This window comes from Poecilia mexicana, unplaced genomic scaffold (genome assembly GCF_051168715.1).
Source record: "Poecilia mexicana isolate PSO_F unplaced genomic scaffold, ASM5116871v1 scaffold_5, whole genome shotgun sequence".
Lineage (NCBI taxonomy): Eukaryota > Metazoa > Chordata > Actinopteri > Cyprinodontiformes > Poeciliidae > Poecilia > Poecilia mexicana.
In genome coordinates this window covers 32,932,491-32,958,210 of record NW_028263374.1, presented here as the reverse complement: position 1 = coordinate 32,958,210, position 25,720 = coordinate 32,932,491, and the positions used below count along the sequence as shown (strand labels likewise).

Below are 25,720 nucleotides of genomic sequence, written 5' to 3'. Positions count from 1 at the left end.
GCAGCTGTCTAGTCATTTTTTTAGGCAGACCTGTTAAGACACTGTTGTTGCAGTAATCAATGTGACTAAAGATAAACACATGGATGAGTTTCTCTAGAACTCGCAGCGACAAGCAAAATGAGGTGTTTCAAGCTCATCCATGCTGATCAGGATTCTTCCAAGATGCCTCCATCTGGAGGTGGTCAATGCACATCCCACTGGGAAATAAACCCAAAAGCAGATCCATAGCCAGCTTTTGGAAGTGAATATGGCTGTGGGACATTGGAACTCCACGCGATTCCAAAAGGCCAGACAGAGTCATTGGGGAGATAGGTGTGAGTTTATTCACTTTTGGAATAACGGACACTTTAACCGGAACAACATGCTTTCATCAGCAACACTCTGAGTGGCTTTGGTGTGAATCAAAGGGTGATTCTAGAAAAGGACCTGTGATGCTAAAGGCTACAGGAATCTTGTGTATGGTCTTCTAAACTATTTGAAATACCAAGATTTTACATGAAATACTGGTATCCTCTACCAATAAGCTAAAAATGATTCTCCTTTTTGTGTTTCAGGAAGATAATTAACCAAAACAGAAAAAACAATAAAATCAACTTTCTTTCAATACTACATCTTGTGAAATGGTATTGAATGGACTAAGATCTGTTTTATTAGCAACAAAGGTTTTACAACATATTCACAGGGATAGTACTAATAACCTATGCCATTTCTAACTTGAAAAATAAAAACAAAAAAGTGGAAGTCGTGTTTCTAGGCAAGAGATTGTAGAAACAGAAAAACTGGCTGTGCTGCTGATTACTAGATGCCTCTCTGCTCTTTGGGGGGAACTGGCTGCAAAATGGAACAAGCGTTTGGAACAAACACTGAAGAACAAAAACGAGGGCAAGAGTTTCTGTTTGTTTACTGCTTGTTTTCTCTTGCTCTGCCTCAAATTGGGGGGAGTACAGTACACACAAGAGTCACATGTGTCTCCCACCTGAGCAGACAGGTTGAAGGTTAAGAACAGCCGGTGGCCAGAGCTCATCAGTCAACCCCTCACTGGAAATGTAATGCTGGTCTCCCTGTCATCATGCTCACTTGGAATTCGACAACTCAAACAAGTTGTCGAATTGTTTCGAATTCACTTCGAAACAATTCGAAGTTGTCGAATTTGAGTTGTCGAATTCACTTGGAATTCGACAACTCAAACAAGTCAGTGGTTGAATCAAGGTAAGGTCGGCCCGTGCAGCTGTGCTTTGACCCTTCTCCGTGTTCTGGTTTTCTGTAATGCTCATGACGGTTGAGCCTCAGCAGCCACCTGCTTCTACTTACCAAGTTCTCACACGGCTTGTTTACACAAGCTCACAACAAAAGCACAACATTTCTTGGGTCGGAGATAAAGACACAAAAGAGGAAACAATGGGGAGAGGTTCACTTTAGAGATGTTTAGGTTCGGCTTGGTTGCTAGACTAGACAAGACATTGGCGTGTACCAAAGGTGCAACAACATAATTCTTCTCAAGGTTTTTCAAGACGCTTATCTGTTACCGTATTTTGGCTCCTGAATCCGGAGAGGGAAGAAGAAAGAAAGAAAAACAGAAGCTGAATGTCTTAAAAGGAAAAATGATATCACAGCCCTCATTAGTGACAACAAACTGCTTTTAGGAGGAATCTTTAAAGTTTTATGCGAAACAACAAACACATGATTTGGGGGGAAAAAAACAGGAAGCTGTTCCAACATTTTTTTTTTTTTTTTTTTGGAAATCATCTCCAAAAGGGTTGTTTTGTAGAGTTAGAACCACCCTGAGGTTAACATAGAAATGCTGATTGTGGACCACCTTACCATTCCTCTATTGGCATTTTCACACCACATCTGTTTGGTTACCCTATCATTCTACGAAGGCTGCCATTTTTAGGTAGACAGGGATATAATCAGGCATCATCAAAACTCGACCACAGGATGAAATGTTTCATCCTGGCATTAGCATAACAATGCTAATATCAGTGGGTTGTTAATGACTAGTTCACACTACAGAACTAGTTTGTTCATTTAAGATAGCAGTAGACTTTTAGCTATGGTCACGTCGTCAACAAAGACTTGCTGTATTTATGCAGTGCTGTGGTGGCGCAGGGGTAAAGGGCAACCCATATATGGAGGCCTTAGTCCTCAACATAGCCCTCCCTGGTTTGAGTCCCAACATGATGACCCTTGCCCCATGTCTTCCCCCTCTCTCATTACCCACCTCCCTGTCTGACCTCTCTAAAATTGACTGACTGCACCCCCAAGAGCGGAGATAAGGAAGACCATACTTTAGTGTCAACATGGTTTTTACTGTGGTTTTTAATGCATATGATGGTATATTTGTACTTTAGGGTTAGAGTAAATAAGCAGTTCTAAGTGTTTTTAGAAGTAATCTGGAGCGGCTTTCAGCTATTCAATCCTTAATTCCATATAACTCCACTGGATATGCATTTTTTAAGCCAGATTTTGTTGTTTGTAAATAAAAATGATAAAGAACATTACAAGGATGTTTCTTAATCCGTAAATATAGATTTTAACCCAAACATAACAATTGTTTTATATGTTTATTTCTTAAACCTATTGGTTGTTATTAAAAACATTAGAGATTAGTTATTTTTACCCATTTTTTGTTTAAAAGCTTAACTCAGTGTTCTGTCTCAAACACGTATTAAAATTTAGCCAGTCCTGGAAAAGTCCTTGTTTGAACCAGAGATGGATTAGCAAAATACCCCAAAACTGAGTCATTTTTAAACTCAATAGCTTTAAGAGTGTTGTGACAGATAGAATAATCTCCAAACTCCTAGGAGACTAAAGTAACCCATTCCTCTCTTTCACACTCTGCAGGTATCGTCACTATGAGAGAATTTACATGACCACACAAAGCAAAGCAAAGCAAAAAAACAAACAAACAACAAAAGAAAAAAACAAGAGGAACTCAAGTTTTGAGTTGTTCCCAGACCCTGGACGCTGTGTTAGCAGACCATTCACAGTGGCAAACACAGCAGCTGTTTGTTTAATAAGTGACCGCTGCCATGGCTACAATAAACAAAAGGAGCTGTCGTTCATGTTTATGAACAAACATGTCTTTGCAGGAGCCGTTTAATATTAACCAGGTGGAATGATCAGCCCATTTCCTAGGTGACACTCAGGGCAAGAACAGAGTAAACAAATTCCAGGAGGGTGTGGGGGCAGGGAATCAAGGTTGATGCAAATACAGCTTTGACTAGAATAAACAACAAGACAAATGTCACTATAAACAAAAAGTCCTTTTTCTGACAGACACACTATACTGCTGCATTGCAGCTGCTCAGCAGGACCCCCGTCAACGGGCAGACTGGTCGGCACGGTGGTCTCCAACAGAAACGCGTCGCTGTCAAGCGAAGCAGCTGTGCGTCTTGTTTTCCTCCACCCGACAAACAGTGGAGCCTCACAACAGCACAGAGAGGAACTTGTAAAAACATGTTAAACATTTACCTCCTTCAATTATTCAGTAACTGGGTTTGTGGAAGAAGCTAAGGATGTCTCCAGGCTCGGAGAAACGGCAACACAAATGTCATGTTCCTGGTTTAAAAACAAAACTGAAATTGATGAAACTGATTTTTTTAATTACCAGATGTTGGAAGATCAAACAAAAAATGTTGCTGTCAAAAATCAATGTACATGTCAACTTGACTATGAATTTTTCATTGAAACAACAACTTGCCATCTGCAGATGTGACTTGCCTACCTCAAATCCATCGTAGTTTTTTCTTCTTTTTAAATCTAATCCCCTCATCTAATCCAGACTCCAAAACACAGCAAGCATGCACAAAACACATATTTATATCGCATCAGGATGACTGCAGTGTGAAATCTAGACCCGAACCTATTACTTAACACTCTGACATAGTTGACTATGATGCTTTATGTGAATAACAAACTATTATCACGCTACAGGCTTTGATAAATTAGCAAGGAAAGTGGAAGGAAGGTCTCCAGGAGAGAATCTGAGTAGCTGCATAATTTCGGAAAATATACAAACCCCCATTTGCCTCCTCTCCGTAGCTGCGGCTCGGTGTGAAGGCCTGCTGTGCGCAGACAATGACAGAATGTGCCAAAGTAAGGCAGGCCATGGTATTTTTAGTACAAGCGGGGCCCGATGGAGACTGAGTAAATAGAGAAGTCTAATGAGTTTAAATCTGGTTGTGCATGAATGGAATAGTAATTCTGGGATGTGCAGCCTCTTTTAGGAGTGGTTCGCCACACATTTCCTCTGTGACTGTCCTTCATCTGACTTTGATAGTCTTGCTCACATGTGGCTCATTGGCCATTAACACTGCAGTGAGAGGACAGATACTGGGAGACAAGAAGGAGCGGGGGGCTTTTTTCCTGACCACAGGCTCAACCCCGTTGCATTGCTTTGCTCAGGCTCATCTTACCAATTAGATCGGTCACACATGTACACCTGAAGAAACACACAGTGCCGCATCCTATGTATCCTATGGGAGTGGTTAAAGCACCTACAGATGATCCACTAATTAAACTGTGCTGTATCTGTTTAATAGTTTTCTTAAAAAGAGAATGTAAACATGGTGGAGGAAACAGATCATGCTAAGATCAATTAACTTACCTAATAAATGTTGCTATTCTTTACAACAGAGGACTATAATGTTAAATTTACATCTTTTTGGTTGGAATCATTTTTCAGGAAAAAAACATTTGCAGATTTGTTGAGTCATTGGGACAGATGTGTGGTAAACTACACCTCTCTACACAAAATGAAGTCCTCAACTCTGCGACATACATTGACATTGATGTTTCTTTCCTGGCTGTAGTAACAGGAATCAGTTGAATGGTCTTTACCACAGTAATTAGAAATGGTGTCAGGCTGACAACAACCCTCTTCAGTGAGGAAGCTGTTACAAAAATAAGAATTAAAAAACAGTCTGTTATTAGGAATGTGTTTTTGAAAACGAAGCTAGAGAAATGAGGAAAGGAGAGTTAACGTAGGTTGTATTTTTAAGCAGGAGGTGGAAGGTCAGCAGGTAAAACGAAGGTCAAATGTTCCAAAAAGTTGCCCTGTTTAATCGTTTTGATAATCTGTGGTTCATTCAAGCTGTGAGAAAGTGGAAGAAAGCAAGACTCAAAGCTGACAACAGGAACCCTGAACTGAATCAAACTTCTTTGTGTGGGAATGTTGGGTTAAAGTAGAAGTCTGCATTTTTAAGTAAGCATAGACAGAGACAGGTATTTACAACTACTAAGGTTAACATAGATAATAAATAACCTCCCATGAAAAAAGAGGAAGAAATAATCATCTGAGAAGGTTGTGAATAATAGTTCCTAAAGTGAAAATGTGTAATGCAACACAAAGATTTAGAAAAAAAGCATAACATTCAAATTGGTACATTTCGTGAAAGAGTGGCAATAAGAAACTAATTGTTGACAGAGAGCCAAAAGACGTCCAGTTTTTCATTTGCTACAAGCCCTACTGCATACAGAAAACACGTAGAACAAGAAACTCTGCTGGGATGAGACAAATCTGACTGATGGTGATATAGGAAAATCCATTCATCAATTAATAATGAGAAGAAGAAGCTTCATAAAAATGTTTAAGAAGAATAAGGATGTATTTTCTGTCATGATTACATGATCCCAGACGACAAAAAAAATCCAAGAACAACAAGCTAACGTCATCACCATCCAGTTGCACCCCTTTGAGTGTGTAGTGTGTCTGAATTCTCAACAGGCAGACTTCCCACCGCCCCTTTTGGGTCCTAGTTCTGCATTTCTGCTAAGTCCTCATCCAGGCAAGTACAAAGTATGCTAGTCACAGTTCATAGCTGCCTGTGATGTTTTGAGGCATTTTTTATGCCTTTCAAAAAATTTGAATACACTCATCATCTTTATTGCCAGGTCGTTAAATTCCGATGCTTACAGAGCGCTACAGCATTCAATGAGAGAATCCTGAAAGTCAACTAATGACGAGAAGGGGGTATGCGATGGGTCAACGTGTGATGCAGGGGAAACCTGACCAAGTGTCCAAATATGACGACTAGGGAGTGAGAATGTGTTGCATAGACACATGCACTAACCCCTCCTATCGGGGTCATTCAAGCCTGAAAAGCCTCTTATGATCCCATAGAGAGAGGAGCAAAGGGGTTATAAAGGAATGGAAGTTTGTGATTTCCATTACACAGTTAAAGTGAAGATAAAAGGCAGGGGGACTACATTCCAAATACCTTACATGAATTTCAGCAGTTTAATAGTATCAGGTTTTAACAACTCCTATTTTGGGGGGCTGGGGGGAGTGGGTTAAATACAGCCCGTGTCAGAATGATGCGTCCCACTCATAAAGCAGCACAATGACGACGTACAGAGGCACTAATACAAGGACATAGTTCATCATGACATTTTCTGCAATTCCCAACTGATTAGGGTCATTATGTTGGAGGCCTGATTTATGTTGTCATTTCCTCTCACCAATCTTGCATCAATGAATCTTAATGAATTGGTAAATAAGGGTGAAGATTATACCATGTGACACTGCAACATTTCTCACTCTCAACGGCCCGGGATTTATGTAACCAATTAGAGACCAACAGAGAAAATTGGCTGGCAGCAAAAATAATATTCTTTATGACAGGAGCATTCCCTAGTGAACGGATTGTCGGTGTTAAAAGAACCATAAAGCATCCTCCTCTGGTGAGCCACCTTCAAAAAGCTTAAAAGCCAAAGTTCACACCTTCCTGCCTTGCAGTCTCTAACATTCAGCGCGGCCCACCTCAAGTGTTTGATCAGCGTAAATACGGCCGGTACGACAAACATGTTTACCTTCTCACTGCAAAACATCAGACAATCGGGACGCCGCTGAGTGCTGCTTCTCTAATGAAGACACAGGAGCCTTTATCAAGGCCAGCCATGCCAGAAACATGCTCCTTTTATACGCACATCAAAAAAAAGGTGGACAAAGAGGCCAATTTATTTGTGCTAAACATACAATAAGGAAATGTTTTTAATTAGAATTTTTTTAAAGAATATAAATATTTAATAAAAAGAAGTAGAGAACAACCCTTCATCTTTTTTTCAAAGTGGGGATATCAAAACACAACCACCTCTTTGAGAGATATCTGATCAACACATGAACAAAGATATATACAATCTGATTAGGAGCTCTTTAACAATTCCCCAGTACATCATTATTACAAGCGTGATAGTTTTTATTTCTTACAGGCACATTAAGGAGTCCTGAAGATGATTATGGTGAACGGAGAAGAAAAAAAACTGTTTATGTGCATCACTATGAAGCACAAAAAAGCTTGCCTGCTTATTAACAGTAACTTCTTAAAAGAGCACTTAGAGTTATAATGAGAGCCTTTATGTATTACATATTGTGACGGCGTGATTTAGTGCGAGGAAGCGGCTCTCCACATCAAACAAGCCGGCTTGCTATTAGGCGCAGGGAGCTGAGGGACGCCGTGTGAAAAGGAGTGGAAAATTAAAGCTGAAGCAACGCAGGAAAGGGCTTAATTTACTGGCATGTACAGTATGCAAATGAGATTACTCTCAGCTTAACTGCATCATTTATGTCCATAATAACAGCATCATCATTACAGGGCTCAAATTAAATTACACCATAATTAGCATATCAAAGTGATTGGTTAAAGTTTAAAACAAATATGCAATTTTGTTAATGAATTTCCACGGAGAGTCAGGAGTGAAAACATCCAAAACAAACATGTGTGTTTTCAGAGATGGGGTTGGTGTGGTGGTGGGGCAGAGGGATGGGGGGTAATCAAAAATCCGCACATCAGTCTGGGGCCGCACGCGCTGTGCACTGCGTAGGATGAAGGGGGGGGGGGGGTGATCCACCTGGAGAGCTCCACGCATTCAGGATATATTTTCTCCAAACTCCAGGAGATCAAAGATCCAATTTCCCACAGTTGCCACTTCAGGAGCTCATCAATAAAATACTAATCACTTCACGGCTGATTCTGACACCAGAGCCTCAGTAAAAGGCTTGGAGAGACTTCCAAAAATCACAAAGAAACACCGCCTCTCTGACTGCTGTTTAATGTGCACACTCTTCTGGATATATATATATATATATATATATATATATATATATATTTTTTTTTTTTTTTTTTTTTTTTTTCTTAGAAACTTGACCAACAACACACAAGATTCTGTGTGATGCACTTAATTTCCTAGTAGGAACCTTGTTCATGCCACAGTAGGACCCACTAGTTAAAAACTCCAATTTGGAACTTATTCTGATCAGGGAGCACACCATACTAAAAGATACCATGTTGCACTGACAACACACGTTGGTGTTGACCTACTTAGTTACAGTGGGAAGAAGACACCGACTCAGTCATTTTAAGTATCAGTAAAGTGTTTAAAAGGAAAAAAATATTTTTTGACATGTTTAACTTTCAAAACAGTGAGAAAAACTTACAGCAGATAACAGGAAGGTCGACTGTATAAAAGCAAAATTCCTCAGTTTTAACCCAGATGTGGATGTGGAGTGTGCTGGATTGCAAAATCTTGACAGGCATTTGATAGTAACAGAAAACAATGTAAATCTCATTGGTTACTGTACGAATGTTCTCTCACACCAGTTCTATGTACCTGTTCATGATTAAATTAACCACAATCTAGGAAAGTTAGAAAAATATTGTGAATGCTCTAAAACACAAACTCAATGTCCAGAAGTCAAATGTGGCTTGCCATAACTTTTTATGCTGATATCCATGTAGATGGATACATAAATAGAACTGTCAAGGTAACAAGTTGTGTACCTAAATGTTATTTCATTAATCAAATCAGAAGAAGTTTTTATCCGTTTACTGCCTGATTACATAAATGTGAATGATGTTTAATATTACTTAACTTTAAGCAGTGCTTACTGAATGGTGAGACAACTATTTATTAATGCTAGTGGGTTTTATTAACACATTATGCCACAAGCAACCCTTTGAGGACATTCCCAATCTTGATGTGGCCCTGAAATGAAAATGAGTTCGACACCTGCTGCTCTAAAAGATAAAGATAAATCTAAATCAACGTAAATTTTTAAATATTGAAATGAGTTCTGTTTATAATGTTTTTTGTTTTCATGACGTAAAGCATTTTGAACTGCTGTGTTGCTGAAATGTGCTGTATAGCAAATAAGCTTGATTGATTGAAATAGATGTACTTAAAAATATTGCATATTGTTTATTTTCAATTTGTGAACTTCCATTAAAATACATCCAAAGACCACAAATCCTTCCAACAAGTTTTGTTTTTCACTCCATTTCCCCCGTGCATTGTTAAAAATGCTCCTGTCAATTTTCAAAAAGTTCCATCTTATTTTATTAATTAAGAAATCCATTAAAATGCCTTATTTCTTGCAAGTATGTAAAAGATGTTCCTTTCAAGGCAGAGATAGGGCAAATCCACTCCATCAGCTAATGACGCCACTCATTATGCGAAGAAGCCGGTTAATGAAGGTGCGGTGGCCGGCCGATACCCCTCGCCCAGCGTAAAGCCCTATGAAATGCTAATATCTCACTTCTAATTAAAGCACACTATAAGTCCAAATGCACCTTCACGGCCAGTGGCTGGCAACATAAATTTTATTTTTCAACACTACACTACACCCAGAGATGGGCCCGAGCAACATTCCATTAATCCATATTTAATGCCCCTCACTAGTCCTGGTTTTATTTCTCTCTTCGATCAGCTTTACATTAGCTGCTTTCACACATGAGAACAGGAGATGCTCAGAAGAATGTGGTAATATTTATTTTTTTGCTGTTGTTGATCAGAAGATTTAGAATAAGATGTACTCCATCACAACAAGAAACATGAAGGAACACTTTTTTTTGCAGTATGATGATAATAGTGGGGAGAGGTAGATGACTATTTTGTTATTGGTATTCCAAGAATCAGAAAGAGTAGAAAGATTTCTCTCCATATTTTGGTTGCTGAAGCATCTCGTGTGGGATGGAAGTCACTTTTTGCCTGGTTCATACAGCTTTTTTTTGTATTATTATTTTGCCAGTTCATTTTCAAAAGACAAGAGATGACACACGTTACTAAAAAATCTTAGGAACAAGAGGTTTGGTCATACAGTGTGTGACACCAAGTACAACACACCAGACACTGACAGATTTCACTCAAACATTCAGTTGTCAGACGGTAAATCTTCCAACATTTCTGGAGATCAAACGTGAGTTAAGAGTAAACAAACATGGACAATGAGGAAAATGCAATTACGATAGTTTGTAGACTATTGTTAAGAGGCTTGCTGGTGTGCCTTTGTAGTTGTTTTGTCTGTTTTGTAGTTTTAGTTCCTCTCCATGTTTCCATCGCTTCATTTTCTGACATGTCACATTCAATAGGCTCATTTGTCTTCTGGGAACATCATACTCTGATATCGGGCAAAAACTATCCAACATATGGGATATTCCCAATTAGGGACTGACATCCTTCTAGATTAGATCACACCACAAATGGCAAGAATATCTCAAGATTATCTTTAGAGCCATCATGATAATCAGAGAGTCCTTAAGATTGTTGGAAGGGGAAAGTGGAGTCAAATATTGGCAAAAAATATCTTGCCTTGTGAAGTAAGGTTTATAGTCTGGAAAGCCATCAGCTGAAAAATAAATCACAAATCTTAATCCTAAGCACATAAAATAGGCAAATGTTTTCTGTACATTTTGTCTACAAGATTCACTAGAACAGCAAGATGTTAGGATTTGGGGAAGGCTGGTTGGGGCATCTCTAGTTTCTCCACCAGGGGGCATCCTGGGACCTTCTGGAGGGCGTGGACCTGCAGCAGCCCACCTGCACACCTGCTGCCACTTACCTTTGTTTGGAGGAGTTTATCAGGACAGAGCCACCGACACTCCTGTGCCAGAGTGTTAGCCTGTGATGGTAATACCATTGTTAGCTTATCTCCGACAAATCTGTTCTCCAAGTAATCTCCTTCTGTGCTGCCTCTCCTATGTTGTCATCCCGTGAAGCCCTGAGTTCTTTGAACTACCACGAACCTCGGCAGATTGACCAAGATCCTGAAGACCCCGTGGATTTTACCCGTTGGTGGCCTCAATCCCAGAGACCAGCTCTCAGTTCTGTCAGTGGCAGACCCCTGGTCAGCGGTTCCCTCCCGGCTCCTCATTGAGATCACCCTCCACTCACCTGTCCGCCCTCTAGAGAAGCTCACGCCCTCGTTCCAGCCTGCAGTTCTGGATCCTTAACAGTACACCTTCCCCGTGCTCAGATGAGCTAGTCAGCAAGTAGGTCTCTAGCAGGACTGTAATTTCTCACAATCTCTGAACGCCCCTAACCTGTCTCATTTCCACCTAGAGATCCAGAACCACCAAGACGAGCACCAGTTCCGGATCATCTTGTATATATTTCTGTTTACACTCACTGTATTTCATAAATCACCTTCATCTTGACCCGTCTCCAGAGTGTGTTCTGTGCATGTGGGTTCGACAAGTTAATCGCAACATGACACAAGAAAGCAACAACCCAAACATGATGTAACCATATTAAAGGATCAAGAACCCCATGCATAAAAGTGTGCGCTGCTTTCACACTAAAAATTGGCGTACAGACAAATTTAGAAGAGTGGCGCACAAAAAAATTCAGATGTATAAAGTCCCACATATGCACATACCTGCCCACCTTTCTTTTATAGATCCCAATTTGAAGGAATTCAAGATGGGAGACTGTCTTCAGCCTATCGACATCATCCAATTACCACGCCTCTGCCTCAGCCAACCAGCACTGGATCGTTGCTCTGCCTTAGAAAATCGTCATGCAAGAGCTCCTTCAAAAGGCCAACCAACTACGCAGCCAACTGCTTTTTAGCTGTGCTTCAAGCTTGCGTGCGCGCTTTCCTTCCTCTCTGACTTGAAATAGAGCACAGCTGCTAGTCCAACCTGTCCAGTTATTTGTTATAACTGGCATTTGTAAAATAATGATGGCACCAGTCTTATCTATTCAATGGTAACTGACATACACACCTACCAGGTTATGTCTGCTCAGTCACAGTTAGTAAAAGTCACTACACTGTTGCCAAATCAGCAACTTTCTTGCTACATTTAGCAACATTTCAGACGAAAAATTGGCTTCTGTCAAAATTGGAATTGGAAGGTGAGGCTTTTGAAAGATCAGTGATTGGCCAGAAAAACGCAATCGGAACACACTTAGTTCAGATGCATTTAGTTCATAGGTGGAATTTTCAGAAGACAGTAGCTGATTTTCAGACCTTTGAGGAGGTAGAGAAGATTGGTTTCACATGTAAGTATCAGCTGATTGCAGATCTCCACAAATTAAGTGCATATTTTATCAGTTAGGTGGAAAATCTAACTCTAGAGTAGCTTAGAGCTTAGTACTCTAAGCTACTCTAAGTAGCTTAGAGTAAATGTTACTTTCTCACAGGCTAACCCATGAAAACATTCCTATCAATATTTTAGTGCACTACTAAAATAGTAGCCAATATTTTAATGGCTACTGTGTGATAGTTTTCTTTTTTCTTTGTTGGTCCATGGAGTTTAAAGTGTTTCTTGAAAAAAACAGCAGTTTTATATCCTGACAACAGAAAAAAAGTAAGAGTGAGGTGAGGTGAGTGGGGAAGGGAAAAAATGCTTTGCTCTCACCTTGGCTGCACCTGTATGCATTTACAATGCCTACACATCTCTGGGCTGTAAATATGTTTAAAAGTAAGCCTGCTGCCTTTCTCAGAAACTGACCTTGAGGCTTGTAAACAAGCTTTCACAAAGTTCATTACCGTTAACGCAGGTACAGTCTTTTTCATCTGACTTCTGGGAGGGGAGGAGAAATCTCTCCCATTAGCTAAACAACAAAATATATATGTGACGAGGTGAAGTTTAAAATGACCTACAAAAAAAATCTGCAACTGAAACAGCCAACATGTTAAGTCTGAACTGTGGTTACAACTAAATGTCAAAAATATATTAATAACTGTTATCTTTCCAAAGTATTTGAAGCTCTTTCGATGTGCATGCATCACTACTCATTCAAATCAGTGTGTATACATACAGTGTGTATCACTGTATGTATGTTCCTAACCAGATTTTACATGTTCATCACTCTTTCCTGTGTTCCTGAAGTATTCACTACTTTTATTGCATTGCTATAATACTGACATTTTCAGGTTTTGATTCTTCATCTTCAATAATATATATATATACACTATATTGCCAAAACTATTCGCTCACCTGCCCTGACTCACATATGAGCTTAAATAACATTCCATTCCTAATCCATCCATCCACTTATCTTCTTCCTCTTATCTGGGGTCGGGTCGAGAGGGTAGCAGCTTAAGAAGGAAGGCCCAGACTTCCCTCTCCAGCTCCTCTGGGGGAATCCCAAGGCGTTTCCAGGCCAGCCGAGAAACATAGTTCCTCCAGCGTGTCCTGGGTCTTCCCCAGGGCCTCCTCCTGGCGGGACGTGCCCGGAACACCTCATCAGGGAGGCGTCCAGGAGGCATCCTGACCAGATGCCCGAGCCACCTCAACTGGCTCCTCTTGACATGAAGGCACAGCGGCTCTACTCTGAGTCCCACCCAGATGACCGAGCTTCTCACCCTATCTCTAAAGGAGAGCCCAGACACCCTGCGGAGAAAACCAATTTTGGCCGCTTGTATCTGCAACCTCGTTCTTTCGGTCATTACTCAAAGCTCAAGACCATAGATGAGGGTAGGAACACAGATCAACTGGTAAATCGAGAGCTTCGCTTTTTGACTCAGCTCTCTCTTCACCATGAAGGACTGGTATAACGTCCACTTCACTCCAGATGCTGCGCCAATCCGTCTCTCGATCTCCCAATCCTTTTTTCCCTCATTCGAGAACAAGATCCCAAGGTACCCTCCCCCTTGGGGCAGGAAAACCCCCCGACCTGGAGAAGGCACTCTACCCTTTTCCGGCTCAAGACCATGGCCTCGGATTTGGAGGCACTGATCCTCATCCCGGCCACTTCATACTCTGCTGCGAACCGCTCCACCGAGAGCTGCAGATCATGACTTGATGAAGCCAACAGAACCACATCATTTGCAAAAAGCAGAGATGCGATCCTAAGGCCATCAAAATGGATCCCCTCAACACCTCGGCTGTGCCTAGAAATTCTGTCCATGAAAGAAATTAACAGAATCAGTGACAGAGGGTAGCCTTGGTGGAGTCCAACTCTCACCACAAAAGAGCCCAACTTACTGCTGTCAATGTGGACCAGACTCTGACACTGGTCATACAGGGACCTAACAGCCTGTATCAAAGGAAGATGCCCCACAGGGATCCCAGAGGGACCGAACGCCTTTCCAAGTCCACAAAACACATGTAGACTGGTTGGGCGCACTCCCATGCACCCTCCAGGATCCTGATGAGGCTGTAGAGCTGGTCCAGTGTTCCACAACCAGGACAAAAACCATGCTGCTCTTCCTGAATCCGAGGTTCAACTATCCGACAGACCCTCCTTTCCGAGACCCCTGAATAGACCTTGCCAGGGAGGCTTAAGAGTGTGATCCATATGTAATTGGAGCACATCCTCCGGTTCCCCTCTTTGAAAAGGGGGACCACCATCCCAGTCAGTGAATCCAGGGGGACTTCCCCTGATGTCTATGCAATATTGCAGAGTCGCACCAACCAACACAACCCTACAACATCCAAATCTTTAAGGAACTCTGGGCAAATCTCATCCACCCCCGGGGCCCTGCCACTGAGGAGCTCTTTAACCGCCTTGGTGACCTCGTCCCCAAATATTGGCGAGCCCGACCCTGAGTCTCCAGGCTCAGCTTTCTCAATGGAAGACACGTTGGTGGGATTGAAGTATTCTGCCCACTGGCCCATAATGACCACAGTCAGCAGTAGCACATCATCCCACTACAAATAGTGTTGGTGCTGTTCTGCTTCCCACCTCCCCTGGTATGTGGTCAAAGTTCTGCCGGAGATGGCAGAGTTAATACTCCATCTCACAGGAGAATCTGTAGGACGTTCCCAGCAGACCCTCACAACACGTTTGGGCCTCCCAGGTCTGGCCTGCATCCTCCCCCACCACTGAAGCCAACTCACCACCAGTGGACAGCTCAGGACTTCTCTTCACCCGAGTGTCCAAGACATTTGATCACAGATCTGACGAAACAATGACAAATTCAATCATCGAACTACGGCCTGAGGTGTCCTGGTGCCAAGTGCACATATGGACACCCTTATGCCTGATCATGGTGTTTGTTATGAACAATCCATGATGAGCACAGAAGTCCAACAACAGGACACCACTCGAGTTCAGATCGAAGGGGCCATTCCTCCCAACTACGCCCCTCCAGTTCTCACCGTCTTTGCCCATGTGAGCATTGAAGTCCCTCAGCAGAATAAGGGAGTCCCCAGGAGGGGCACTCTCCAGTACCCCCTCCAAGCACTCCAAAAGGGTGGATAATCTGAACTGTTGTTCGGCACGTAAGCACAAACAGTTAGAACACGTCCCCCCCCCCCCCCCCCCATAGGCGAAGGGAGGCTACCCTCTTGTTCACCGGGGTAAACCCCAACATACAGGCACCGAGATGGGGAGCAACAAGTATGCTCACTCTTGCCTGGTGCCTCTCACCATGGGCAACTCCATAGTAGAAGTATGTCCAGCCCCTCTGAGGGAGACTGGTTCCAGAACCAGAGCCATGCAGTGAGGTGAGACCAACTATTCCTAGCTGGAACCTCTCAACTTCACACACTAGCTCCGGCTCCTTCCCCACCAGAGAGTCAGCTGAGGATCGGATCACCAGGGTCCCCTCCCTCAGCCACCACCCATCCCACACAGCACCCGACCCCGTTGGCCCCTTCCACAGGTGGTGAGCCCATGGGAAGGGAGACCCATGTCTCCTCTTTGAGTTGAGCCCAGCAGGCTCAAAGGGTAAAAGCCCAGCCACCAGGTGCTCGCCATTGTGCCCCTCCTCCATGCTTGGCTCCAAGGTGGTGCCCCAGTAACCCGCGTCCATGGGAGGGAACACTGAATCCAATGCTCTCAGTGGTCATAAGGTGTCTTTGGGCTGTGCTTTGTCTGGTTCCTCACCTAGAACCTGTCTGCCTTGGCAGCATAGCTCCTAGGATCACTGGGATACTCACACCCCTCCACCACTCTAAAATTTGACATTGGTCCATCCTTTGCCTCTGGAATGGCTGTCGACAAGGTTTAGGAGTGTGTTTATGGGGATTTTTGACCATTCCTCCAGAAGAGCATTTGTGAGGTCATACTGGACAAGAAGGCCTGGCTCTCAGTCTCTGCTCTAATTCATCCTAAATGTGTTCTATCGGGTTGAGGTTAGGACTCTGTGCAGGCCAGCCAAGTTCACCCACATTAGACTTTTCCATCCATATCTTTGAGGACTTTGCTTTGTGCACTGGTGCACAGTCATGTTGAAAGAGGAAGGGGCCAGCTCCAAGCTGTTGCCACAAAAAGAAAGAAAGCACTCAAATATATATATATATATATTTTTTTTTTTCCCCCTGATGATACGTTGTAATTTTTTTTCACCACCAAAGCAGTGGAAGGCATAACTTTAAAGACCGGTGTTAAAAAACATTGCACATGATGACTTATTTTTTTCCAAAGGATTCTGTGACTCTGTACTGAGCAAATCACATGAGCTGACTTTTCACATTCCTTATGTTCTGTCCTCCCATTCATTCACAGGCCCTGATAATACTAGGTAAATATCACAAACATGACGATTTTAGGATTGAGGTGAGGCTTTCATCATCTTCTGCCAACCGGGGTGAGAAAATGAAAATAGGTCTATGCATCTCAAAGAAGCCTTTTTCTAGCTCATGCCAAACTTGTCTGTGATGAAGTGAACCGACTCTCAAAGAATTTGTTGTTGTTTCTTAGGTTTCTATAACTATACATCCCAAGTTAGTGACATAAGATGGAAAAAGGATGCTAGGTCTGGGTGCACCAATAAACAAACACCAATTTCCTTAATTTTGTGAGATTGCTGATCAGCTGATACTTGCATGACTTGTAAGTATTATGTCTGCATATAACCTGCCAGCTTAGTGACTTTATTGCTATATTTTGCGACTTTTGAGACAAAAAGTCTATATCAGCCAAAATTCGAATCGTTAGGTCAGGCTTTTTAAAGATTGGTGATCAGAGATCGGCCAGAAAACGGCAATCGGGGCACCACTAATTTATACCGCTTGAACTTTTTCCCCATTTTGTGATTTAACAACTACAAACTTCCTTTCTTTAAACTGGGATTTTTAAATGTCTACTATTATGCAAAATTCCCTTTTTTGTATCTTTCTGTCCTGCCTTTCGGATATTTCTTGCTTCTAGAAACAGTTTAAGAGGATAAAAAAAAAAAAATCACCCAATATTTACTTATTACTTTGGGAATAAGTAAGTGTTCTGCTGTCTGCAAAACATCTTGTTTCAAACACCTCTTAATTGTTGCATCACAATTTTTTTCCTAGCAACCCCAACCCAAGCCCAGCCCCTAACCTGGCAACCCAAGTGGAGCTCCATCTACTTCATTAAAAGAGACGCTAAATTTATTTTTGATGGATACACTGCACAATGACTGCTGAAAAAGGAAAATATTTTGCTGTTGTCTGGAATACAGACCATGTGTCCATGCATTTCCTCTCAGTAACGGAGAAGAGAGCTGTGTGGCTTCATTCATGTCCCTGTGATATTGTCAAAGAAAGTTGTAGTTTGCATAGATAAGTTTAGGAAAAAGTCTTTGAGAAGCTGCAGTGTTTGTGGAAAAAAGCTGCATACTTGGACATTATTGACACTGAAATGTTTTTATTTTTTTACATGTTGAGAAAAGTGATTCTCCTATAACCTTGCAAATGTATGTTTAAGAAAAATAGGTTGCATTTGCAAAAAAATCTTTTTTTTGCTGATGTCAGCTGCTGGACTTCATATCATGGCGCACAGCCCCGAAGCGAAGCAGAATCCTCAGAGTTTGAATTAATAACAATATAAATCTGCGTCAGAGCCACACCCTTTAATCCTTCAGTGGTTGTGGCTTGATAGTTGTTCAGGAGGCTCCACTTCTTCTGCTTCTTGGGTATGGCTGTGCCACTGTTCAGCCTCTCTCCAACATTAGTTCACTATACATCACGATGTCACCAGGTGACTCTGAACCCATCCAATCACTGAACAGATTCTTAGAACAGATAAATGTGTGGATGTACCAAAACTTTCTCCAGGTGAACAGAAACAAAACTGAAGTTATTATCTTTGGACCTAAAGAGGAGCGAACTAGAGTCAATGCACAGCTTCAGTTATTACAACTGAAAACCAGCAATCAGCCCGAAACCTGGGAGTAGTGATGGACTCTGACCTGAACCTTCAGAGGCACATTAAGACAGTCACAAAGTCGGCCTTCTATCACCTGAAGAACATCTCCAGGATAGAGGACTGATGTCTCAGTGCGATCTAGAGAAACTCATCCATGCGTTTATCTTTAGCCGCATTGATTACTGCAACAGCGTCTGTAAAACAAATCAATCCTCCCGCTGCAGCTGATCCAGAACGCTGCTGCTCGCGTTCTGACTAAAACCAGGAAGATAGAGCACATAACACCAGATTTAAAGTCCCTACATTATTTAAAGTTAATAAACTTTAAAATACTGTTAGTTTATAAATCACTGAATAGTTTAGCATCACAATACATTAAAGATCTGCTGCTGTTGTATCAACCTTCCAGACCCCTCAGGTTCTGGTCTGCTCTGCATCCCCAGAACCAGAACTAAACAAAGTGAAGCAGCATTCAGCATCTATGCACCACAAATCTGAAACAAACTTCCAGAAAACTGTAAAACAGCTGAAACACTGTCTTCCTTTAAATCTCAACTAAAAACCCACCTGTTTAGAGTTATATTTGAAACATAATCAATTATGAATTTAATGATGGCACTTGATTTAATGTAATGTTTTAATTGTTGATTCTATGTTACATGACTTTGTGTTTTGTTATGTAAAGCACTTTGAAATGCATTGCTGCTGAAATGTGCTATACAAATAAAATTTGATTGATTGATATAACAAGAAAACCTTTCCATGTCTATTGTACACAAGTTGCTTGTGTTTATTTAAACAAACTAACACCTCAGTCTAGAACAAACCATCCCTGTTTTGATACAAGATGATAGCAGGAGACCACAACTGATAGGTAGATGGATGGAGGTAAAAATAGGGAAACTCTGGAAGAAAAGCTGCTTGAACCTGCAGATGGGATGGGGGTTTAACCTTCCAGCAGGATGATCCCAATCACAGAAGCAGAGTTACAAGCAGAACAAGCAAAAAGAAAATTTAAGTCCAGTAGAAAATCTGTGGCAAGATTTTGAAAATAGGAATTCATTAATATATTTTTTTTAAAATCTGTCTGATCTTTAGTCATTTTGCAAAGAAGAATTGGGAAAAAGTTCAGGCTGGAAGGTAGAAGAGTAAAGATGGACAACACATAAAATTGCAAAAACATACAATCTTAGAGTATTTTCGTCCTAGTTTCTAGTGCAAATATCTTAGTACTTCTGAAATAACACGAAATTAACTTACAAGTACCTTTTTAGCAGATTGTCTTAAGTCAGTAAGTCAGAGTTGCACCATAATAAATGAAACATTAACCAACATTTTGATGTGTTAATGATGGCGTTTAACAAACTGTAATGTTTACTGGTTTTCTCAATTGTTGACTGTGTGGTGTCTTCTATGACTATGTTTTTGTGTTTTTATGACACATTTAAGCAAAGCAGTTTAATGTGTTATACCATAAGTGTAACTTCCTGAAGGACCGGTGTGGACGTCTCCCCACCAATATTTCCTGCACCTTCTTTGTGCCTGCATCTATTTGAGTACAGTAACTTGGCAGCAGCTGCACACTGTATTCAAAGCATTAACAGCCAGTCAATGCTTTTTAAAATTCCTTTGTAAAACGTAAATGGTAAGTCCGCTCAGTGATCTAGTGGACTGGACTTACTGTGCACAGCAGTGTGCCACAGGTGCTATTTCTTTGTATTGAGTCTGGAATATTGGTGGTCACTCTACTCACCAACTGCCCCAACCAGACCCAAAAAAGGTTTTGCGTCTTTAATATTAAAGACACATTATATCTCATCTGCTATGTGTAATTCAGCAGGACAAAAAGTTTTGCCAACCAGCTGAAGGACAACTGTGGAGTCAGAATCACAAGTAAAAAAATACTGTTGTATTTGAAATGTTTAATAAATTTTGATTGTTACAGAATCTCATGTTGTTGATGTTTTTAGCACTTGATAAAATCAGACAATAAAAGGCATCTATGTGATAATTCTTAAAAAATATTGATGAATTGTGAAACTGTTTTCAACTGTAGGTAAGCATTGAGCAAATACAGGCTGATTCCATAAATTAGAATATGACTGGAAAGTTCCTTTGTCAGCAGTTCCATCACTAAGTGAAAGACTTTCTATAGATTAATTAGATTACTAACGTTTTAACATATTTATATTTTGTAGTATGTTTAATACCTGCTAGAAGGTTTTTCAAAAGGTACTATTAATCTGACAAGCCTGATCACGATGTATATCCTAATTTATTGACTAAGACTGTCTGGCATTCACATGTAAGTTTTGGCTTTATTCTTAGCACTAAAAAAGAAAAGGTCTTCCAGTAACTGTGGGAGCATCAGGGCCCCCCAGCTCCTCCTTGTCTCCACCAACTTGCAACACAAAGTTACATCCTTGTGCTATACAAATAAACTTGATTGATTGATTAATACTGATAAAGTTTTTTTCTTATGACATGGGAAAAATGTCTTGTTATAAGTGAAATAATCTGTCAGTTTTTAAAATCAATATTAAGGAATTTACTTATAACAAGCTTCTATATCTTGCTGAAAAGTTAATTGTGGTTAGTTTTGTCTTATTTCAAAACAAATGGGCCAAAATATTGAGTGTATGCAATAGAAAATAAACCAAAACTAGATTTTGTGTTTTTGCAGTGTGCCCTAATATATTGAGAGCTCAAGAGGACCAGATACATATAAGTTTATGTATTAGTTGTAAACATTTTTGAAAGTGTACTGTAGGTTTTGAAATTCTTCTAATTCACAATACTGTCCAATGTCTTGTTGGTTTGTCGTAGTGACGGAACAAAATGAGGAAAAGGTTAAAGAGTATAAAAGTATTAAAATAAAATAAAAATAATGCTCCTCCTCTGCAGCACTTCAGCTTGTTTTTCCTTTCTCAGCTTGTGTATTCTTAATTTAATTATTATAAATGGCCTTTAAGCATCACTAGAATATCTGCAGACCAAATGTGACAGGGCGTGATCTGCAGCTGAACTGGCCTCTGCTTGGCCACTCCAAACACACACACACACACACACACACACACACACACACACACACACACACACACACACACACACACACACACACACACACCTATCTCCCCCAACCTCCTGATAAAGAACTTCGCACAGCAAACAGAGGCCCCTACGTCAGTGTGCACATAGTTAACAACAGGACTAGGACAGAGATTGATGGAGAGATACAGACAAATAAAGCAAGACAGGGAGAAGAGAGCAAGAGGGGACTGAAAAGAAAGGTGGTGTTGAGGTGTGGGGGGCATATTGTGAGGGCATCCAACACCGGAGAGAAGATAAAAATCACACAGGAGGCCGAGCCAAGCGGCAGAGAAGGCCAAGTACTGCAGGCCTGTGAAAGGCGGTCTGTGTAGCTGAGTTGTGACATTTGTTTCTTATTGTCTAAATGGCAGCTGTAAGCGTCCCCCCACCCCTGGCTTTGCTCCGACCCGCCTTGACAGGGAGATAACCATATTAGGATGTGTATGGTAAAGTAAACAATAACATAGTTGCAATAAGATGGAAACTTTTCAGCTAATGGTGTTTGTCATTTCTGTTTTCATAGCACCGAGCCCTGTGTTTTTTTTTTGTTTTTTTTTTTTTTTGGCCAGAGAGACATTGTTTCTGAAAACAACACAGGAGCCAAGGCTAAAATGAGAGCGGGGAGGGAGAAGAAAAAAAGGGACAAAATCATCAATAAATATCAGCTTTTTTTAAAAAAAGCCCTCACTTGTGTCATTTGATGACACAAATAAACCCACATTTGGCTAGAAAGAGCTTTTTGCTGGTTTTTGTAAATTTCAGGCCACATCCATGCTGCTGCAGGCCAAGTTTGAAGCTTTTTTCCCCCATCGATGTTCCCATAAACTTGAGCTGAGTCACAAGAAATAACAAGAATGATGTCAACAAAAATATTATATAAGTTTTCACTGCCCCATAAAAAGTGATTGTGGGAGTAGACTGTTGGAGAGAAAGAAAAAAAAAGCAGTTTTACTTTTCAAGCCTCCCATAACATGATACTGGATATTCTAAACTTCATTCCCTCCAAAAATTCTTTATTTATCTCTTACTGACCTTTACACAAACCACAATGATGGGTCAAGTTCGGATGAAACCTAAAGCTGGCGTAAAACAACTGGTGGATTCCCTCTAAGAGCCCAACAAGAGGAAGTGAAACCAGAACCCCGCTTTTCAGCTCGACTGTCAGTTCAAAACTACTTAACTTGAAAAATTTGGACCAATGACCAGCAGTAAATTATCTGACCTTTGAGATAACCACAGAAGAAACCACAAAGGTGTGTCGCAATGTACAGTTTGACTCAACATTCCTAAAATAGAAAAAAAAAATCCGCTTAAAAAATAGGAAGGAGGATGAATTTTCTAGGTATGAACAAAATAATTTATTATATGACAGATGAAGAGAAATTAAGACTTTTTATTTTCAAAAATGTGACCAATATAGAATAATCCAGTTACGGTGTAACTTAATCATATGCTATGGATTTTCTATTAATTTTGTGAAATAGCCCTAAGTGGCTAGCTTGTAGGATCATTAGCGGCTAAAGGTTAGCCTGTTGCAGTAGGTTTACAATGCTTCCAAATTATTTGTTCAATTTCTTTTAGTCTGTCAAAATATATTATTTTCCACTGCTCAGTTTGCTGCCTAGTGAACAATTTAAAAGGAATGGAGACTCACTACCCACCTCACAAAGAAAAGTCTTTAGTTATGACCTCCACCAGAGCTTCTTTCCCCGCTTCCAAACATTAGTCTGAATTTCTAAATAGATTATCAAACTTAAAACACTCGGGCTCACATTATTAGCTTGAACTTAATTATACCAGATGAAATTACACACTTAAATCATTTATACTACAAAACACAAAATCTTACCAAGAATGTTTGGTCTATTTTTAGTACAAATATCTTAGTACACTTGAAATAAAATAAAACTAACTTACAAGTAATTTTTGTACAAGATATAGGAGCTTGTTTTAAAAGTTCTACTTTCACTGGCAGATTATTTCACTAATAAGAAAAAAAGAAAACAAAGTGAAACAATCTGTCAATTAAACTAGCACTTTTTCCCATTGTTAAGGAATTATTTACTTAAAACAAGCTCCAATATCTTGCTGAAAGGTTTCTTGTAAGTTAATTTTGTGTTATTTCAAATATATTGCAATATTTGCACTATACTAGACCATGAATACTTGGCAAGATTTTGTGTTTCTGCAGTGAGCAGCACGTTGCCAGACTTACTTTACAAGAAATATTTTGTTTAGTAATAGTTATGCTCATTTTTCTTTATTAACAGTAAAAATTGGAACTGGCCAGGAAGAGAAGAGGGAGAAATATAAAGCAAAAGTCACATTTTTTTCTTTGAAAACTGTCATTGATATTTTTAGTGTGAAAGAAAAATAAAAAAAGCTAAAAGCAGTAGAATCTTTAAAGCAGCAATAGAGCACCATCTCTGTGACTAATTCTTATCTTTAAGTGTTTACCTAAAGCAGAGGTTAAGTATTTCAATAGGTGGTTCATTTCACAAGAGGAATTTACAAATATACCATCATTATTAATATGCCATCATAATGAGACTAAAAATGACTTCAGCCATCCCCTTCCCAAATCAACAAACATGTTACGATCAAAGACTATAATTGTGCAAAAATAAAAAGTGATTTATAGGTGGTAATTCCATTCTTTTGTCTTTAAATTCAATTCAACTTCATCTCAAGCTTCTTTTCCAGAAATGTCTCCTCCAAATGGTTTAATGTTTCACTGATGCCTCGTTTTCCTAACTGTTCACTCCATAGACTGTCTTCGCCTTATCATTTTTTTCCATGACTGCCTGTTTGTGTGTGTGCAGCTGAAAACAAAGTTTATGTTTTTTCCTCTCTCCTTTCGAGTTACCAGAGCTGATTCACAGGCCAGGCCATTAAAAACAAACTTTTACCTTAGCACAAAGGTGAAAATGAATAATTCCTCACTGTGTTCAGTAAAGCAGAAAGCAGCCTTCTTCCTCTTATGTCTACTCCACGTTGACTTCTTTTGTTTGGTCTTCAGCCACTTCTCTCCAGCTCCCGCTCTCTCTCTCTCAGCCTCATTCTTAATCTTGCAGTGAAAGACGCAAGCAGTTTATTTTCCAACGGCTGAAAGCCATAGTCCATTGGGCAGCCGCCACCAGGTAACTTATTCTTAAAAAGGGATTTGTTTTATAAAATAAACAGAGAAGGAAAAATAAGTCCCACACTGATATTTAGAATGTCATGCAAAGAATTGCAACAAAGTCAAATGACCCAAATCAGAATGGCTGCAACTCATAAGAAATTTCCTTAACCCATCACAACACAGCAAGAAACCTCAGTGGTAATACTGTTGTACACCGCAAGAACATAAAATCTTACAAAGTAATTTTTTGGTCTAGTTTCTTGTGTGGACAAAAGTAACTTTTCAGGAATACATATAAGAGCTCGTCTTCAGTCAATGATGCCTTAACATAGACTTTAAAAACTACTAGTTCCACCAGCAGATTATTTCACTTATTAAAAGACATTTTTACAAGACAGAAAATCTCTGCCTGTGGAAATAGAGCTTTATTAATATTAAGACATTACTGACTTAAAACAGCTTTCTGTGTCTTGCTGAAAAGCTACTTGTGAGTTAATTCTGTCTCATTTCATGTGTACTAAGAGAAGAGAAAAGAAAAGGGACTAAAACTATATTTTGTGTTTTTGCAGTATATAATATACTTTCAGTTGTGACTGCAGCAGCAGTATCAACTCAGGAGGACTGGATACAAATATTTGTATGTATTTTATTTGTAGACTTTTTTTTGGCATAAAATCCAAACAAAAATAGTTTTATCATAACAAGACAAAGACAAACCCTAAAAAAGGTGACGGCGTGCGTGTGTGTCTACAAAAACACACATATGCAACACTGTGCAGTTATTTGACTCCAAAGGCAAAAAAAAAATCAAACCCAGAACTGAAGCAAAACTAAAAGGAATTCATCACTTTTTTTCTTTTCCTTCTGTGATATTCTTCTCATCTTGCTGAAAAAAAGCTCATCTGCAGATGGATTTTTGCTTACTTTTGCCACTTCGGTCAATCTCACGCTGCAGCTCTGGCATGTCAACTGTCTGCATCTGCTAGCTGACTGACATTATCAAAAGCCAGACCGCACTCTATGAATGTGTCAATACATTTCTGACCAGGAGAAGACGTGCCTGTTTGTCACTGATAGAAAAATAGATTGAAACTTGACACACGTTTTGTTTTTCCCCCTCCTTGAAGGTATTTTAAGTAATCTGAGATCACAGCATTATCAGCTCACTTCCATCCACCTCATCAGAGGTGCAACAGAAGGTTGCCCTGCTGT

General features: G+C 40.2%; 1 protein-coding gene and 2 long non-coding RNA genes across 9 annotated transcripts in view; 2 read left to right on the top strand and 1 right to left on the bottom strand.

The window, feature by feature from the left end:
* The window catches only part of foxp1b (forkhead box P1b), a 312,762-nt gene that overhangs the window by 165,064 nt on the left and 121,978 nt on the right, over nt 1-25,720 (bottom strand). The gene's annotated exons all lie outside the window — the stretch shown is intronic.
* Nucleotides 1,165-2,928, top strand: LOC148159850 (uncharacterized). The gene is made up of 2 exons (XR_015762940.1): nt 1,165-1,209; nt 2,845-2,928. It is a non-coding gene; the product is annotated as an uncharacterized LOC148159850 (long non-coding RNA).
* On the top strand, nt 11,181-11,432 carry LOC148159849 (uncharacterized). Its single transcript, XR_015762941.1, has 2 exons — nt 11,181-11,267; nt 11,338-11,432. It is a non-coding gene; the product is annotated as an uncharacterized LOC148159849 (long non-coding RNA).